The 19,784-nt window shown below is 38.8% G+C and overlaps 1 pseudogene; it reads left to right on the top strand.

Moving 5' to 3' along the window:
• Window positions 1-2,413: 2,413 nt before the first annotated feature.
• LOC129564024 (olfactory receptor 10A4-like) lies at window positions 2,414-3,316 on the top strand (annotated as a pseudogene).
• The last annotated feature ends 16,468 nt before the right edge of the window (window positions 3,317-19,784 follow it).

Here is a 19,784-nt window from a genome sequence, read left to right as displayed (position 1 = left end):
CGACTCAATGGACATGGGTTTGGGTGGACTCTGGGAGTTGGTGATGAACAGGGAGACCTGGCATGCTGCAGTTCATGGGGTCACAAAGAGCTGGACACGACTAGGGGACTGAACTGGAACTGGAACTTGTCTTTAATAAACAATATAAGGAAGGAAATTGGAGAGACGTATCATATAGTCCCTCATTACAATTTCTGTTTCAAATATTCCCCAACTCTCTTGCCTCTCTTTTCTTCCATTGTTTTCATTTGTCAACCTCCAAACCTGATTGAATCCAACTATTTCCCTAGCAGTCAAACATTTCCAGTAAACATCATCTAAAAAAGCAGTGCAGTTATACCTTAAATGTGTGCTCTCAAAGATTAAATTTCCACTCTGTACTGCCTGGAAATTTTAGTGTTTGTTCTGGAAGGATAGCATTTTCATTTGTAAATATGACTATTTTACAGTTTTTCCTCTGCCCTCAAACCTCCCATATGTCTTCCTTTATCTTCATTTTTACATGATAACATCTTCTCCTACTTCATTGAGAAAACAGAAACCACTAGAAGAGGACTCCATCATCTTCCTAAGATTAAATGTTGCAACTTAACTACATCTATTTACTCTAGCCTTCCTCTAAGAATATGAAGTTTCCGTGCCCTTACCAAAGTTTAAACCCTCCACTTTTGCTCTGTTTCCCATCTGCTCTCACTTTATAGGAGATTTCATTCTTAAAATTACCTCCTCATTTATGTACGTATCATCAATAACCTATCTATGCTGGATCATTCTCATCAGCATGCGAAAGAGAAAGTCAATGCTTATCTCTCTAGAGTTACCACTCAATTTCTGTTCCCCTTCCGTCTCCACCACTTTACTGAATCTATTATCCATGTAACCAAACATAAGAGACTATTCTGTGTCTTCATCTTGAAACACGGCTTCTGTTATTGTATTTCATCCCGATTTACATCCCATCTCACTGACTCCTCCTTTTCAGTCTCTTATTCTTACTTTTCCTTCTGACAGACCTAAGATAAAGAGGATCTTAAAGCTCAAGGTAGCACATTCTTGTGTATCTGTAATCTCTCTGCAGGTCATCTTGTTCATTTTCATGACTTTGAGTATTATCTATATTCGGATGATTCCTAAATTTATATCCTACTCCAGCAATCTCATGTCGGCTCCATATTCTCAAATCCAGATGTCTGCTTCTCCTTTCCCCTCAGAGTTCTCATAAACAAACATCATAAGCTTAATACCTCCAAATTGAACTGTTTTTCCCTAAACTTCTCTCTATATTATCACTGCTAAAGTAAATGGAACCAGTTGCTCAAACCAGAAACCCAGGAGTACTCTTGACTTGGTAAAATAATTCTTGACTTTTTCACCAATTTGTTCTAAGAAACTTTCAAAGAGTTTGGCATTTAGTAGGTACTCGATAAGTGTTGTTGAATGGATGAATGAATGTATTAGATGCCTAATATGGACCAGTGATTGTGGAAATCATGTTACACAGAATTCATATTCTGTTCTGTAGATGAGGGAACTGTCAGATAAGTGATGTGACTTATTCCAAGGCACACATCATTCAGTGGCAGAACTGGAATTTGAATTTAGGTATGACTCTATTATACCATATCATATCCCTACCACTGGGCTTCCCAGGTAAAGAATCTGCCCACAATGCAGGAGACACAGGTTCTATCCCTGGGTTAGAAAGATCTCCTGGAGAAGGAAGCAGTAACCCACTCTGATGTTCTTGCCTGGGAAATCCCATAGACGGAGAGGCCTGGCGGGCTACAGTCTATGGGGTCACAAAAGAGTTGAACAAAACTTAGCAACTAAACAACAACAATGCCTATCATCACTGATTCACCCTCACTTCATTATACCTCCTCTACTCATGTTTAGAGAACTTACTATCAAATAAGTTTTAAGAATTATCATTTCACATTTGAAATATAATTCATATAATTTAATTGGAATAGGATGTCTAAAACAGGAAAAAAATTTGATCAGACTTTATACAATTTACAGGTAAGTCATTCATAATGTTCATTACTGATGGTAACACCTCTAGCAGTGATAGAAACAACCAGAATAAACTTTTCAAGGATAGAACAATTTTCCTCTATTAAAAGATAAATGTTCATATTCATGTGTCATAATCAGTTTCAAGGGTCCATACATTCTATATATGTAGGGTATGAAGGGATAATTGAAGTCATAGGTTAACTTTTCAAATGGCCTCGGGGATTGTGGTGAAATTTATTAATTAAAAATCTTGAACATCCAGGAAGAAGCCAATTATGCTTGATATGTATGATGCCTCTAAGCAGTTTGATTTTTTTCTAAAAATAGAATTTGATCAATGGTTGTTCTTTCTTTTTTTTAGATCCAAGTCATAGCTAGCACTGAAGAAGAAAATATGACTCAAATTTCTGCATTTATCCTTTTGGATTTTGGGAGTCTCCATGGCGTTCAATATCTTCTCTTTGGGGTATTTTTGGTCATCTATGTGCTGACTCTCATGGGCAATATTGTAATCCTAACTGTAGTTTTGGCTGATCACTCTCTTCATTCTCCTATGTATTTCTTTCTTGGCCACTTCTCCTTCCTAGAGATTGGCTGCACCACTACCATTGAGCCGATGATGCTGAAGTCATTGCTGTCAGATCATGTGCCTATTTCCTTCCCTGATTGTGCTTGCCAGTTTTATTTTTTTGCTGCTCTAGTAGCTACAGAATGTTTCTTACTGGCTGTAATGTCTTATGATTGTTTCATAGCCACTTGCAACCCATTGCATTATTCCAGCCTCATGGACCACTGGGGTTGCTTACAGCTAGCTGCTGCCTCTTGGGTGGCTGGGTTTCTGGCACCCATCCTTCTCATGGTCCTTATTTTCTGGTTAACATTCTGTGCTGCCAATGAGACTGACCACTTCTTCTGTGATCTGAAGCCCATCATGAAACTGGCCTGCACAGATACACAAATACCTGAGATAATCTCTTTTATATGCACCTCTTTATTTGCCCTTGGCCCCTTTCTGCTAACTCTGGCTTCCTATATTCACATCATCTCCACCATTATGAGGATTCCTTCTGTCACAAGAAAACAGAGAGCCTTCTCTACCTGTTCCTCCCATCTGACAGTAGTCAGTCTGTATTATGGGTCTCTGGGCATTGTCTATGGATTTCTATCAGGTACTCAGAATGAAAACTGATTGAAGTTGCTTTCCCTTTTGTATACAGTGCTTACCCTTGCCCTCAACCCTATTATTTACACTCTAAGGAACAAGGATGTAAAAGTAGCTCTGAGAAAATTGGTATAATGATTTGTGAAAAAGAAGGTTTATTTTTCTAGTAGCTCTTGGTACTTTCTAAGAATCCAAACAAAGTAAAAATCTTTCTATAGGGTCAAGAATAGTTAATGTGAAATTGATGGGTTTTCCTTTGTCCCATGAATGTTCTCCACATTAATGAACAGGAAGGGTACAAAACTTTCTTTTGTTGAATAATTTGTAGGTACTAGGCACTATACTATTCTTTGCAAGGATTGTTGTACTAAACCCTCATGGCAACATAGAAAGGTAGATATTGTTATTATCCCTACTTTATATATATCACAACTGGGTCCTAGAGATTAATTCACCTGCTCAAGACTACCCAGCCAGACAGTAATGTAAACAAAATATAATATTGTAAAATAATTAGCCTCCAATAAAAATTAAAAACAAAAAACAAAATATGAATTTAAGCCCAAGTTTTGTTTAACCACAAGTGCTTGATCTTTCCACTAACTGAGGGTAGCCCAGAATCCTGAAGTGTCCAAAACAGTTGTCTTCGACTATGGAAGATATTACTGCAGATGACTTTTCTTGAGGGAGCATGAGTTAGATGTTAGGTGAGAAGAAGGAGAGAAGTAATATAATACAATCAAAATCCAAGTATGTCTCCTTTTCCTATCTAAAGTCTGGATAAAAATGCATGAGATAGAAATGTAATGGGATTAAAATTGGTTTTAGTTTTCATTTCAGTATCATTTATTAGAAAAAAAGATTAAAGTCAATCTTACTGGTTCAATAAACCACATCTAAACAATGCAATACAGTACACTCATAAACAAGCAAAAACAACATGAAAGAATGAATCAGCTCTACATATGCTGTTATGGAAAGAGCTCCAAGATCTATTATGTGGACAAAAAGCAAGCTGCAAATGCAATGTGTATAGAATGACATCATTTGTGTAATAGAAGGTAAAGAAAGAATATGTATACTTAGTTGTGGGTGCATAGACTGTTCTAGAAAGATGCATATGATTTTGGTGACAGCAATTGCTCTTTGGTAGAAAAATAAATGCAGGGGAAATGTAACTTTTGAGGTAAGAATCAAGTAAAGAAATTACCTTTGGAAAATTCACCAAATTTAACAAATCCTTGTAAATTATACAAATGGCAAAATTGTTAAGCATAAAAAAACTCTAAACACTTTGGAGGCTTCTCTTCTCTCACAAGTCAGTTATAATCTCTCTAAGGGTAGGCACCTTGTCATTATTACTTTTGTATCTCCCCCACAGCACCCTAAATACCAAAAATGTGCACAGTATAGATGTTTAATTTAAAAATTGTTACTATCATCCAGGATAGGAGAACTCAACACCCAGTTAGCATAGCAATTTCTAATAACTTGATGCATCCCCATTTCTAGAACAGAAAACCCAAGTGGGAAAGTATGAGCTGTGTATCTGATGTTCTTCTTAGGCCGCCATAGCAGTGCAACATTAAAGGCTGGCAAGGGGTTGGGCATGAAGTGAGAATGGTTTCTTAGGCTCTTCCTTGCACTATCACCAAGGTGCTCTTCCTTATAATGGAAATTTGTTCACATCCCTTCTGTGTTTAATCAACTTCTGACACAAGGATTGCCAATGAAGATTGGAATAAAGATCTCAAACAATTTATGACTCCATGACTTGGCATACATTGTTTTCACTTTTGTCTCTGCCTCACCTCTCCTTGGTTAACTTGTTTTCATACTTCAAGTTTCAACTCAAATATTAAATGTCAAAGAGTCACAAATTCCATGACGTATTACCTGATTTTTCACCAACCTCTCTAAAGGTAGGCCTTCATTTTTCCTAGGCTACTAAAGCACTTTGCATATATTTCTATTTTAAATTGACCATATTATACAGTAATATTTTACATACATTTCTGTCTCTCCACTTAATAATGAATTCTTTAAGACAAAGAACGTGTCTTATTCCTTTCTGTCTCTACTTCCACTTTCACCTCTAGCTCTTTCCAGCACCTAGGATGGGGACTAAACAACGAACGGGCATTCAAATAAACATTTAAAAATAAATACAATTATTAAATACTTGTGTAAAGTCACACAGTTAGTTAGGGAATGGGTCACACAGCTGACATCTAGCCAATGGTTCTTCTGTTATATAATGGTGCTATTTTTCTGGTTCTAAAAGTCTGAAATTTGCAAATTTTGATGCAAAATTTGACAGTAGAATTTGCGGTGAGGACTGGGAAATCTTGAACATTTCTTCTTAGTGTCACAGGCAAGCATTATCTTGAATTCTTAGAAAGGCAATGTAATTAATTAACTAGTGGGCTTCCCTGGTGGCTCAGATGGTAAAGAATCTGCCTGCAGTGCAGGAGACCCAGGTTCAATCCCTGGATTGGGAAGATCCCCTGGAGAAGGGAATGGCTACCCACTCCAGTATTCTTGCCTAGAGAATCCCATGGGCAGAACAGCCTTGAAGACTATGGGAAGACAGCATGATTAATTAATTAATATCTTTAACACAGTCACTCAAAAGAAATTTAAATATAAATACTTACTATGCATACAGTAACTTTGTGAGTTCAAAAAGAGTAAGGTTCATCTGAATTTACCATGAAAACTTTCTAGTCTAACCAGTAGACTACCTACACAGTTTCAGACATACAGCTCTCACCCAGTAAATGTTTGTTCAACTAAACCAAGCCAAGGGAAGATCAAATGCCTGACTTTCTGGGAATGGAACCGGCCTCTGTTGAGAAGATCGTCACTTTCTAATACCCGTATTCCTAAATCTGGAGTCACAGGTATCATAGATATGTGAATTGCAGGATGCATTGGTGGGAGAGAAATATGACGAGAAGAGGGAGAGGGATATTTCCACCTAGAAAATTTGTCATTGCCTCCTCTGCAACACCAGTGACCATCTGCCAATGAGAAGGCAACACATCCATGGAGAGCAGCAATTAGAGCTAATTGGTTTTCTTCCTTTTAATACCTGAGACAGGGCCCCAATGAGATCAGGTAAGGAAATCTATTAAAGGCAAGCTGTTCTCTACATATTACTTAGTTCAAAGTACTTAAGGAGGCTGATTATAAGTCATGCTCTCCAAGGATAACTGAAGCACTAAATGGTGGTTTGTGTGAGTTTAAGGACTTGATTCTTAAACCAGAATGCAAATAAGAAATCCTTTGAGGAAAAACCTGAATTAGAGTGTGAAGGTATTGCCTTAAGAAAGGATAGATACTTTTTAACAAGCCAGCCGCAGTTCAATTTAGACTACATGAAGTCAAACATCTGGATAAAAGTGAAAAATTCAGGTAAATATTCAGCTGTAGGGGCACTGCATGTGCAAAATTTCCAGGTGCTTATTTGTGTTTTTCACCATCTGAAAGAATTATACTACTCAATCATGCTTACAAGAATGGGCTCACCACTCAGACTAGCTTCTGAGTCTTTGCTCTTTGACCTTAGACTGGTAAATTAGACTCCCTGATCTTCAAATCTCTCATGTGTAAAATGAAAATACTAGTATCTACCTTAGCTCAGTAAACTATTATGAGGATTAAAAGAGATAACACTTGTAAAACCCTTGGCACATAAATACTCAATATGTGTTATTATTTTAGTAGTTATCATTTTGATAGTGATCATTGTTATTGGATGTCATTTAGCCCTTTCCTGCTTTGAAACAGTAAAGAAATATTGATGAAAGTGTTAGTTGCTCAGTCACGTCCAACTCTTTACAAACCCATGGACTGTAGCACACCAGGGTCTTCCATCCATGAAATTTTCCAGGCAAGAATACTGGAGTGTATTGCCATTCCCTTCTCCAGGGGATCTTCCCAACCCAGGGATTGAACCTGGGTCTCCTGCACTACAGGCAGATTCTTTACCAACTGAGCCTCCAAGGAAGTCCAATATTGACCAAGGAGGTATCCAAAGAATCATCCAGCAGTCTGACAGCTGAAAGCAGAAGCTAGAGACCAAGCTTCTGGGTCTTCTCTGTTTTGCCAGGGCCTCAACGTACTATCACCTTTGGCAAGCAGAATACAAGCTGGGAACCAAAGTTGTATATTAGTTGATTAAGCAGCTTCTGGAAGCTTTGAGTCCTTCTGTCCAGCAGCTGGCTTTTAATGGCAGCCCAAACAATAAGCCCAGACTGGATCTACCTTATTCTTTTGCAAGAACCATATTTCCTTTGATATTACTTAATTACCGTGTTTCCCTTACTAAAATCCTTCTGACAACAACAGTTAATATGATTGGACACAAAGCAGGTGTATAATAGGAATAGGCTAATGGAAAATGGACTTATTGTACTGTTAAGAGTTTAATGCCAGCTTAATCACACACAATTTTTCTATGTTCTCTGGCCACATATGAGATCCTCTTTCAGTTTTTTGAATCTGTAAAAAGTTTTCTGCCTCAGAATGCTTGTATATGCTATTTCCTTTGCTTTGAATGCTCTTCCTCAAAACTTGACTGAGTCAGCTCATTCTTATCCTCTGTTCTCTCCTTAAATTGACATCAGATAAGACACTGCCTGGCCACTCCATCTAAATTAACTTCTCTGCCAGCACCATCACCCCCATCTGGTTAAACTTCATTTCAATATCTCATCATTTACCTTCAGTTCAGTTCAATTCAGTCGCTCAGTCATGTCCAACTCTTTGCGACCCCATGAATCACAGCACGCCAGGCCTCCCTGTCACCATCTCATTCTTTGTCGTCCCCTTCTCCTCCCGACCCAATCCTTCTCAGCATCAGAGACTTTTCCAGTGAGTCAACTCGTTGCATGAGGTGGCCAAAGTATTGGAGTTTCAGCTTCAGCATCAGTCCTTCCAATGAACACCCAGGATGGATCTCCTTTAGAATGGACTGGTTGGATCTCCTTGCAGTCCAAGGGACTCTCAAGAGTCTTCTCCAACACCACAGTTCAAAAGCATCAATTCTTCGGTGCTCAGCTTTCTTCACAGTCCAACTCTCACATCCATACATGACCACGGGAAAAACCATAGCTTTGACTAGACGGACCTTGGTTGGCAAAATAATGTCTCTGCTTTTTAATGTACTATCTAGGTTGGTCATAACTTTCCTTCCAAGGAGTAAGCGTCTTTTAATTTCATGGCTGCAATCAGCATCTGCAGTGATTTTGGAGCCCAAAAAAATAAAGTCTGACCCTGTTTCCACTGTTACCCCATCTATTTCCCATGAAGTGATGGGACCAGATGCCATGATCTTTGTTTTCTGAATGTTGAGCTTCAAGTCAACCTTTTCACTCTCCTCTTTCACTTTCATCAGGAGGCTTTTGAGTTCCTCTTCACTTTCTGCCATAAGGGTGGTGTCATCTGCATATCTGAGGTTATTGATATTTCTCCTGGCAATCTTGATTCCAGCTTGTGCTTCTTCCAGCCCAGCGTTCCTCATGATGTACTCTGCATATAAGTTAAATAAGCAGGGTGACAAGATACAACCGTGACATACTCCTTTTCCTATTTGGAACCAGTCTATTGTTCCATGTCCAGTTCTAACTGTTGCTTCCTGACCTGCATACAGGTTTCTCAAGAGGCAGGTCAGGTGGTCTGGTATTCCCATCTCTTTCAGAATGTTCCACAGTTTATTGTGATCCACACAGTCAAAGATTTTGGCATAGTCAATGAAGCAGAAATAGATGCTCTTCTGGAACTCTCTTGCTTTCTCCATGATCCAGCAGATGTTGGCAATTTGATCTCTGGTGCCTCTGCCTTTTCTAAAACCTGCTTGAACATCTGGGAGTTCACAGTTCATGAACTGCTGAAGCCTGGCTTGGAGAATTTTGAGCATGACTTTACTAGCATGTGAGATGAGTGCAATTGTGCGGTAGTTTGAGCATTCTTTGGCATTGTCTTTCTTTGGGATTGGAATGAAGACTGACCTTTTCCAGTCCTGTGGCCACTGCTGAGTTTTCCAAATTTGCTGGCATATTGAGTGCAGCACTTTCACAGCATCATCTTTCAAGATTTGAAATAGCTCAACTGGAATTCCATCACCTCCACTAGCTTTGTTCGTAGTGATGCTTTCTAAGGCCCAGTTGACTTCACATTCCAAGATGTCTGGCTCTAGGTGAGTTATCTCGTGGTTATCTTGGTCTTGAAGATCTTTTTTGTACAGTTCTTCTGTGTATTCTTGCCACCTCTTCTTAATATCTTCTGCTTCTATTAGGTCCATGCAATTTCTGTCCTTTATCAAGCCCATCTTTGCATGAAAAGTTCCCTTGGACTCTCTAATTTTCTTGAAGAGATCTCTTGTTTTTCCTTTTCTTTTGTTTTCCTCTATTTCTTTGCATTCACTGAGGAAGGCTTTCTTATCTCTCCTTGCTATTCTTTGGAACTCTGCATTCAGATGCTTATATCTTTCCTTTTCTCCTTTGCTTTTCACTTCTCTTCTCTTCACAGCTCTTTGTAAGGCCTCCTCAGACAGCCATTTTGGTTTTTGCATTTCTTTTCCATGGGGATGGTCTTGGTCCCTGTCTCCTGTACAATGTAAGGAACCTCCGTCCACAGTTCATCAGGCCCTCTGTCTATCAGAACTAGTCCCTTAAATCTATTCCTCACTTCCACTGTATAATCATAAGGGATTTGATTGAGGTCATATCTGAATGGTCTAGTGGCTTTTCCTACTTTCTTCAATTTAAGTCTGAATCTGGCAATAAGGAGTTCATGATCTGAGCCACAGTCAGCTCCTGGTCTTGTTTTTGCTAACTGTGTAGAGCTTCTCCATCTTTGGCTGCAAAGAATATAATCAATCTGATTTCGGTGTTGACCATCTGGTGATGTCCATGTGTAGAGTCTTGTGTTGCTGGAAGAGGGTGTTTGCTATGACTAGTGCATTCTCTTGACAAAACTCTGTTAGCCTTTGCCCTGCTTCATTCCGTGCTCCAAGGCCAAATTTGCCTGTTGCTCCAGGTGTTTCTTGACTTCCTACTTTTGCATTCCAGTCCCCTATAATGAAAAGGACATCTTTTTTGGGTGCTAGTTCTAAAAGATCTGTAGGTCTTCATAGAACCATTCAACCTCGGCTTCTTCAGCTTTACTGGTCAGGACATAGGCTTGGATTACTGTAGTATTGAATGGTTTGCCTTGGAAACAAACAGAAATCATTCTGTCGTTTTTAAGATTGCATCCAAGTGCTGCATTTCGGACTCTTTTGTTGACTATGATGGCTACTCTATTTCTTCTAAGGGATTCCTGCCCACAGTAGTAGATATAATGGTCACCTGAGTTAAATTCACCCATTCCAGTCCATTTTAATTCACTGATTCCTAGAATGTCTATGTTCACTCTTGCCATCTCCTGTTTGACCACTTCCAATTTGCCTTGATTCATGTACCTAACATTCCAGGTTCCTATGCAATATTGCTCTTTACAGCTCATTTACCTTAGCACCTAGCAAAGTTGTGATTAGCCATTTGTATATTTCTGTTTTTCATGCCTGTCTCCCAGAATCTCTATGCCTACCCAATAGTAAGCACTCAATACATATTTGATGAATAAATGAGCAAAGTCTTTTGGGATCCTCACTCTTTGGTTAGTCAATGGGTAAGATATTCAGAGGATGTAGTTTTGATAAATGAGTAGCTAAGGAGGGTTTGAAACATATCCACAAATTCTTCAATATTCCTGCCATCAAAAGATAAGAGTGATGTCCTCTTCTTAATCTCAAAGAGCTTGTGACATCCTGGACCAAGAGTGTATAACAAAGGCCCCTGGGCACAATAGTAACACCCAGAATACAAGGAGTGACTTCCAAGGCTATGACATGAAATAGGATTCAGCTTTTGCTTTGTTCACTGTAAACTTTCTTTCGGTACACTTAGATAACATGTAAGAAGTCTGACTTTCTTGGGGTCATCATGCGGAGAAGAAGACTAAGTCATATGGAGAAACCACGTTAGAGGTGTTCTGGTTGATAGTCCCTAGGAAGACAGAAGTGACAGCTATACAAGGCCTACAGGGTATATTAAATATCTTCAGTTCTTTGACATTCCTTCCATTGAGAGGTGGGATCTATGTCCCTTCTTTTGCATACGGAAGACCAATGAAAGCTTGGATCAGTGGAGCATGACTGGAGCATTAACAATGGGTGACAGTGAAAACCAGCCTCAGCTGCCAGATATGTGAGAGAGGATACTTAGAGATGATTCCACTTCCTAACTCTCTGGCCTCCTCCAATCATAAAGTTTTTTCAAGCTGAGGGCCTAGACTTTTAGAGACAGAGATACTCCATCCCTGCTATGATCCCTCCAAATTTCTGACCCACAAAATTCATTAACATAATTCAGTTGTTGCTTTATTCCACTAATTTGTGGAGTAGCTTATTATGAAGCAGTGGTAACTACAATCGTGGCTATGGGATCCATGCTATTTTAGGAAGCAAAAAGTAGGCTCAGAAAATTCAGCTATATGGAAAAATATTTCTGGAACAGCACTGAATTTTTAAACACATATCATTTAGTACATTGCTACATTCACTTGAAGACCTTTTCCTCAAAATCTTCCCTGAACCTCCTAAGCAAAGATGTGTACTTTGTCCATCATGGGAGCTACCACTGTGTTGAGGATACAACTCTATTAGTGCCCTTGTCATACTTGTTGCACATGTTCTCTCCCCTCCTAAAATACTTTGTCTGTATTACTTCTGCAAGGCACTGGAGGTTCAGTTAATACATTTTTGGTGATTAAATGAAGTTTCTAAGTACCATATTAATCTAGTCTTACTTGGGCTCCTCTAAATGCCAGGTTTCACTGTGTACCAAGTCAACATCAACCTCCCTCTAACAAAATTGGAATATAGATGAGGGTCTGAACCATCTGTGCTGTTCTCTTTGATTTAAGGTCATCTGTGGCTTCAATATCCAGATTTCACCCCTAGCATTTCATACATTCATTTCCTGAAGTTCTGCTTCCTACAGAAGTAAACACATGGAGGGGCAGTCACAGTAATAGAGAAAGCAACAATACATTTAATAATAAATGCAGCTGATAGTTAAGGAAATTTTACTATGCTCTAGTCAATGTGCTAATATTTTACATACATGATCCCAAGAAATCTTCACAACAACAATATGGGATAGATACTATTCTAATCATCGTTTTACAAATGAGAAATTTGAGGTTCAGAAAGTGTAAATACCAAAATTTCACTGCTAGCATCCTAGTGTATCTTACTTTAAATATTAGTCTACTAACCCATATTCCCATCAATATGCTGGCTTCCTTTGGGTTCTTAAAACCATTAATTTTTAATGGCAAAGGAAAAGCAGTATGTACCATGAATTTAAAGGCATTTCGGGAGTTAGCTTCAATGAATGGAAGGAGGGATGCTTCTAGAGTTAGGCTGCAGCAGCGTTTTCTTTTAAGTATGAATCTATTCCCTTAAAGACAGTTGCAAAGATGGTCACATTAGTCATTTCATAGGATAGGGGGCAGAGAGGAGGGTGTGTATGTGCTGAATTTAACCATCTCCCCTTTCCTTGTGGTGCACTTGTCCCTGGAGTTCCAGATAATCAGATTCAGAATCCATTTCTTCCCTCATGTTGCCATCACTAGCCAGGGTTCTCTCCTCCCTCTCCACCTGAAAGCCCTAGAGAGGGGCCACAGACCACCCTCTGAGGTTGACTAAGGAACACACAGGATAGGGCTGGCTCTTGCAGGGCACTTCAGATAAAAGGGCCCTACATGTGGCAGTCAGAGATCACTGTTGGACCAGATCTCAGATTTTATCCTTTGACGATAACAAGTGCTTGAAGGTGATGATTAACGACAGCTCAGTATCTGCACCACTGACGTGGGTGCAGATGAGGAATATACAAGAGCTGACAAACTCAGAAAAGAAACAAAGAATTTGATTTAACTGTGCGGAAGTAATTCTAATTACAGGCATTTTTACGAACTGTTTACAATTTATGCCTAATTGCCACCCAGCACAATAACAATTATGCATATCATTAAATATGTGTCAGATTACTTTTGTTGTAAATTTTGATTATAACAGCAAACCCTATATGTGTATGCTCTGTCTTCATAATTTGTTGCTCAGATTGCTCACATCTTAGGAAAAAATGCGACAGAACATTGGCTGGGGGGCCAAGAGTGGGGAGGTGTCAGAGGCAGCTGCCTGGGGTTGAATATTTACTATGGGTAGTGCACAAAGTGGGTAATTAACAAATGCATAAATCCCTGCAGCTTAACTTCACCAGAAGCCTGTAGGCTCCACAATCTTTTATTCATTTATTGTTGATTCTTTGGGTTTATTCGTGACCACATCGTGTCCCAAACATTTTCTGGTCTTCTTGGCCTCTCAATTTAATCCCTCCTCTCACTCTTGCTCAGTGGTAAGAAGGGTCTCTTCCTGGCCTTACACAGTAATGCTGGCGGATGACCCCTCCATTCTGCCTCCCAAATTTCTCTCATGTTGAAATCCCATTTTCTCATGGGTCTCTGGCTTCTGTCAAATAGGTGTGTCCTTTCAACTGTGCTCTGGCCCCTTCCCCTCCCACCTCCTCAAAGACTGATTTCTGGTTCCAGCATTTCATTATGTCTTAATTTTCTTTCCTTGCTTTTGGCCATGCACATAGTAAGCATTTAGTAAAGCTTTTGAAGTTTCTTTCAGACACACATGGAACACAACCGGACACACAGATACACAAACACACACACACAAAACTGTCCTTGCTATTCCCCAGTTTCTACACTTACTCCCCTTCTTCCACTTTAACCTTGTACTTTCTGTACATCTTGGTTGGATAACCAACCAAGTTAGAGCTTCATTGAAAGAAAGAGGTTTCTGTTATTTTTTTCAAATTCTTAGCACAACTGCTGCTGCTGCTGCTGCTAGGTCGCTTCAGTCGTGTTCAACTCTGTGCGACCCCATAGATGGCAGCCCACCAGGCTCCCCCATCCCTGGGATTCTGCAGGCAAGCACACTGGAGTGGGTTGCCATTTCCTTAGCACAACTAGCAGCACTCAAAAATTGATGAAAGATCCCCACTCATGGACATTCACAGGCTGTTTCCTATAGAGGGACGGGGATGTCCAGCACTTTCTTCCCCAGCTTGCTCTTGGATAGCCTGAGTAGGATAATAGAAAGCATGTGTCTTTGGTATCAGACAGACTTGAGTTCTACTCTAGATTCTTCCATTCGGTAACTAAGAAAACTTAGACAACTGCCTTCATCTTTCTGAGGTCCAACTTTATCTGAAAAATAGAAATAATAGTAGTACCTACCTTACAAGGTTGTTGTGAGGATAAAATGACAGGCTGATGAAAAAGGCCTGATGCAGACTAGTAATGAATCTTCTCAAGCAGAAACTTTCTGCTTCCGTGCCTCACTCATACCAATGATTGGTACCTCCCACTTTGGTAATAATATGAATTTCAATAACCTCAAGCCTTTCTTATTATCTGTATTCATCTTTTATTCTTAGCACTAGATCAGTAGTTCTCATTCCTATAAGACATAATACTCCCTCTTAATAACAAATATTTTGTGACTCCCCCTTCACTATCCTGAAATGAAGTTTGTAGATGATATAACCTACGTATGTGCATAATTTTAAAAAATCAATATAATGACCTAACTGAAATATAAATGAGAAATCCATGGAAAGTAATTTACAATAAAATGATATTTATTTCAATATAAAAATGCAAGGGCATGACTATATCAAACAACATAATGAAATACATGATTGCACCAACTCAAAATGAATAAGTTTATATTAATGAAGAGGGTTGGTAGTCATTATATATATAAGAAAAGAAAACATAAAAAAACAGATGTAGGAAAATAGCAGGATAAAAACTATTGTTGAGATAAGACAAGATTCAGATAATTATAAACAATTTTTCTCAGCTATGCTATTTAGGCTCTACTGCAATATTTGAAAACTGTGTAGGATACAGGATAACTCTTCTTTATATGGGATTATTCCATCTGTTTCAGAACAACTAGCATTACTGGCCTGTATCCACTAAATGTCAGATCTCCCAACCATTGTGATAACCAAAATGCCTCTACAAATTCCCAAACATATTCTAATAGATGGAATCCTTTAGTTAAAAACCCATGCTCTAGAGAATGGCCAGAAAAGAAAAAGGAAAATTTGCAATTCTTGCTTTCCAAGAATGTGGGAATCTCCATGGGTTGGAATTCCTTGTCTTTGCAATGTTTCTGGTGACCCTCTTGGGTCTCTGAGACACAATGTTGAGAAGCTGATAGCGATATCAACCAGTTCACTACAGTCTTTGCTCCCTTATGTGCTTCTCTAGGCCCACTTTATCATCTTGAATACCTTTGACCAATTTAGCACTGTCTCACTGATACTGCCCATTTTTTTGTCCTGTGAAGTAATTTTTTTTCTCAAGACAGACCAACTAGCCTACACATAACAGTAGTTTTCTAATAATCAAATGTTGTTCAGGAGCTATAATGTCTTTGCCTGTCATTTAAGTTTCTGCCACTTTCAAGCCCCTTCATCTTCGGTCACTCAAGACACTCAAAACTTCGATATCCAGATAGTTAAAATTTCATAGCTTATATGTTTTCTTAACTCCATCTTGACCATTTTTAGATGCTAATTTTTAATTTTAATCTGTTCTAGTATTAATATGTCTAAAATGTACTCTGTTTTATTAGATTATACTGAGCATTATTATTTCTTGATGTTCTATGGATACTGTTCAATTGAAATTGTTAATTTAATAGCTATGTTTTCTATCAAAAATTTTATTATAAAAATCTTCATAGTTTTCTGAATAAAGTTGAAAATATATTTCTGTCCTAGTATCAAATGCAGGATGCCACACTGTTATTTACTTGTCATAGTTCCTTAGTTCCCTCCAATCTATGGCAGTTTCTCATCTTTCCTTGTTTTTCATAAACTTGTCACTTTTGAAGACCATTGGTCAATTATTTTCTACAAGGTTCCTCAATCTGGCTTTGTCTGATGATTTCTTGAGATTACATTGGGGTAATATGTTAAGGGGAAGAAAATCACAGAGGCAAAGTGTCCTTCTCAGCACATCAAAGGATACAGGATAAGATATATCCACAGAAATTACCAGTGGTGATGCTAACCTTGGCCACTTGGTCAAAGTGATGTCTTCTAGGTTTTAGGCTGTGAAGGTACTCTTCACAGTAACATAAATACTCACTACCTATACACATACTCAGTTTCAACTCATAGTATTTCTAATATAAATAAGTCACTAAGTCTCACCCATATTTAAGTGGAGGATAATTAAACTCTGTCTCCTAGAGGGAGGAATACCAAATAACTTAGGAATGTTTCTTAACCACAGGAAGTTATAATATTTGAGAGAGATGCGGGTATCCCATTTCTCCTTAAAGTTTTGTTCACTAATTTTGGCATTTATCAGTGAATTTTGCCTAAAAGCATTGTGCTACTCTAAGGTGATTTTGTTTTTCCTGCATTCCTTCTATGTTTATTAATTGGAATTCTTCTGTAAGAAAGGGTTACCCTTTCCTCCCCTATTATTCAATTATGTATCTATACCAGTATGGGCTTACTTTTTTTTTTAATTTGTCAATCATACCTCAATAAAGTGATTTAGTTTTCTTTAATTTTTATTTATTTTTTTTACTTTACAATATTGTATTGGTTTTGCCATACATTGACATGAATCTGCCCCAGGTGTACATGTGTTCCCCATCTTGAACCCCCCTCCCACCTCCCTCCCCATATCATCCCTCTGGGTCATCCCAGTGCACCAGCCCCGAGCATCCTGTATCATGCATCAAACCGGGACTAGGGATTCGTTTCACACATGATAATATACATGTTTCAATGCCATTCTCCCAAATCATCCCACCCTCGCCCTCTCCCACAGAGTCCAAAAGACTGTTATATACATCTGTGTCTCTTTCACTGTCTCGTATACAGCGTTATCGTTACCATCTTTCTAAACTCCATATATATGCATTAGTATACTGTATTGGTGTTTTTCTTTCTGGCTTACTTCACTCTGTATAATAGGCTCCAGTTTCATCCACCTCATTAGAACTGGTTCAAATGTATTCTTTGCTGAGTAATATTCCATTGTGTCTATGCACCACAGCTTTCTTATCCATTCATCTGCAGATGGACATCTAGGTTGCTTCCATGTCCTGGCTATTATAAACAGTGCTGCGATGAACACTGGAGTACATGTGTCTCTTTCAATTCTGGTTTCCTCGGTGTGTATGCCCAGGAGTGGGATTGCTGGGTCGTATGGCAATTCTATTTCCAGCTTTTTAAGGAATCTCCACACTGTTCTCCATAGTGGCTTTACTAGTTTGCATTCCCACCAACAGTGTAAGAGGGTTCCCTTTTCTCCACACCCTCTCCAGCATTTATTGTTTGTAGACTTTTGGATAGCAGCCATTCTGACTGGTGTGAAATGGTACCTCATTGTGGTTTTTATTTGCATTTCTCTGATTGAGTGATGTTGAGCATCTTTTCATGTGTTTGTTAGCCATTTGTCACTTTTTCTTTAAGTTAGAATATAATACTATCATTATTTAGTTTTTTTCTCAAATTTCAGTCACTGGAAACTCTTTCAGGTTGGGACTTGTATCCTTTTAACATGGCCCTATCCCTTTTTAAAATGGGGATTTTAAAATGTTTTTTGGCACTACAACATACTCCAGGGTCACCTTGTATTTTCCATGCCCCAGTCTTAGAATCACCCATTTCTTCAAAGAGACTTGGTTCCTTTTATTGAAGGACGGTGTTTAGAACACTATCTATGCCTAAGTGTGCTTGTTGCTAGTGGGATATTATTGCTTCTAGTGGACAGAGCTAGGAAATCTGAGCATACACACCCATATCTATATTTTATTCTATATCTGTGTATGCATGAACATAAACATGAGTTAGCACCAATTTCTCTTACTCTAATTCAGCACTATGGGGTTCATTTTAACATTGCTCCTCTGTGGTGGGCAGAATAATGCCACCCCCCCTCCAAAAATGAACACATTCTAATCCTTGAAGCCTGTGAATATGTTTCCTTATACAACATAGGAACATTAGATTGCATATGGAATGTAGATTTCTGATCAACTGATCTTGAAACACAAATATTATTCTGGGTTATCTGGGTGGTTCCAATATAAGCAAGAGTCCTTAAAAGTGGAAGAGAGGCCAAAGTGGAAGTTAGAAGCAGATGTGACTATGCAAGAAAGACAGAGAGAGATGCAACATTGCTAGATTTGAATATTGAGGAAAGGCTCCATGAGCCAAGGAATGTGAGTGGCCTCAAGAAGCAGGAAAAGGCAAGGGAATAGACTATCCCCTATAGTCACCAGATTCCTTCATTTTAGCCCATTGAGACCCAGGTCAGGATGCCAGTTTATCAAACAATAATATGATGTGAAGAACTGAATCATTGGAAAAGACCCTGATGCTGGAAAAGATTGAGGGCAGGGGAAGAAAAGGGGACGACAGAGGAGGAGATGGTTGAATGGCATCACCAACTCTATGGATGTGAATTAGAACAAGCTCCGGGAGATGGTGAAGGACAGGGAAGCCTGGCGTGCTGCAGTGCATGGGGTTGCAAAGAGTCGGATATGACTTAGCAACTGAACAACAACATTAAGGTTGTGGCAATTTGTTGTGGCAGTGATTTAAAAAAAGCAATTCACTTTCAGCGCTTATTTGTAACTTCTTTCTTTGGTAGAGAAATCTGACTGTCATTATCTATAATCCACTTGCTAATTTTTTTCTACCCTAGTATAGTTGAAACGTAGGTTCAGAATTACAGATTCATACCCTCGTAAGAAATACATGTACCAGTAAGAGTACAGTGTGTACAGGTCCATTTTTTATTATCTTTAAAACAGTATCTAGACAAACCAGTTTTGTAAAATAAGTCAGTTTCTTTTCTCTCAACTTTCTTCAGTTAGTTGTACCACATTTGTAGTAAAGTTAGATTCATTTGCCATAGTCTTCATTCTATCGTGGTTTCCCCAGTCATGCTGTTGATTTTTTTAATCTACATGCAATAAGACACTCTCCATGGGGTGCAGTTATATGGGTTTTAACAAATGCATAATCATGCATCCACAATTATAATATCACACAAAATTTTTCTGTCACCCTGAAAATATCTCTGTTACCTTGCATGGCCTCTTTGCAGTCAACTCTTGACCCTCTCCCAGCTCCAGAGACCACAGATCTCTTTTCTGTCCCTATACCTTTTCCAAACTTTCATATAAATGGATTCACATACTATGTAGCTCTTGTGGTCGTGTGGCTTTCATCTAGCAAAATGTTTTTAAGATTCATCTGTGCTGTACTGTGCTAAGTCACTTTAATTGTGTCCGACTCTGCTGCCCTAAAGACTGTAGCCCACCAGCCTTCTCTGTCCATGGGATTCTCCAGGCAAGAACACTGGAGTGAGTTGCCATATCCAGGAGATCTTTCCAACTCAGGGATTTAATCCCTGTCTCTTACCTTTCCCA

The sequence above is a fragment of the Moschus berezovskii genome, chromosome X, assembly GCF_049115385.1.
Source record: "Moschus berezovskii isolate FMDL1 chromosome X, NW_MosBer_1.0, whole genome shotgun sequence".
NCBI classification, from domain to species: domain Eukaryota; kingdom Metazoa; phylum Chordata; class Mammalia; order Artiodactyla; family Moschidae; genus Moschus; species Moschus berezovskii.
The sequence above is the reverse complement of the archived record's forward strand: the minus strand, read 5'-3'. Positions and strand labels throughout refer to the sequence as shown.